Below are 637 nucleotides of genomic sequence, written 5' to 3'. Positions count from 1 at the left end.
GGGGGGGGGGGGGGGGTTAGGGGGGGTGGGACAGAGAGTGCTGACAGTCAGGATGCAAAGTGGGGAGGAGAGAGCCTCTGTCAGAATGGAGAGTGGAGCTGTGCGATGACGAGCAGTTCAGGAAGCTGAGCGGAGGATCAACAAATATGCGTAGTACTGATCACTGGGTGATTGTAAATAACTCGACACATAGTAAGTTTACTATGTGTCCAATTATGAATGAGCAGGAAGTGCTCTACATCACTTCCTGTTCATTCATGATTATACATTACACATAGTAATCACTTATTATGTGCTCAGTTTATGAATGGATAAGAGCAATTAGTATAGAGGCTTCCTGTCCATTCATAACTTAGGAAAGTACTATGCCTCCTCAGTTTGTGAATGAACAGGAAGCCTCTGTGCTTACTTTTTATTCTGTGCTGGGGCTGCAGAAAAAAAATTCTATTTCAAAAGGGAAGTCCCTGATATTTCTCTGAAGCCCCCCAACAGTAACAAAAAGTGAAAAAAATTGTTTAAAAAGAAATAGAAAACAACACACACACCCCATACACGTGCAACATTGTGCACCATATTGTGGTGTACATCATGCGCATGTGCTGCAGTGCAATGTTAGAACATATCGCAGTGCTCGATT

General features: G+C 43.2%; 1 protein-coding gene across 1 annotated transcript in view; it reads left to right on the top strand.

Annotated features, from left to right (window-relative positions):
* The window catches only part of CHAT (choline O-acetyltransferase), a 103,729-nt gene that overhangs the window by 28,131 nt on the left and 74,961 nt on the right, over nt 1-637 (top strand). The gene's annotated exons all lie outside the window — the stretch shown is intronic.

Source organism: Nanorana parkeri, unplaced genomic scaffold (assembly GCF_000935625.1).
Source record: "Nanorana parkeri isolate BGI_ZX_2015 unplaced genomic scaffold, ASM93562v1 scaffold338, whole genome shotgun sequence".
Lineage (NCBI taxonomy): Eukaryota > Metazoa > Chordata > Amphibia > Anura > Dicroglossidae > Nanorana > Nanorana parkeri.
Note: the sequence above shows the minus strand (reverse complement) of the source record. Positions and strands in the feature narration are given on the sequence as shown.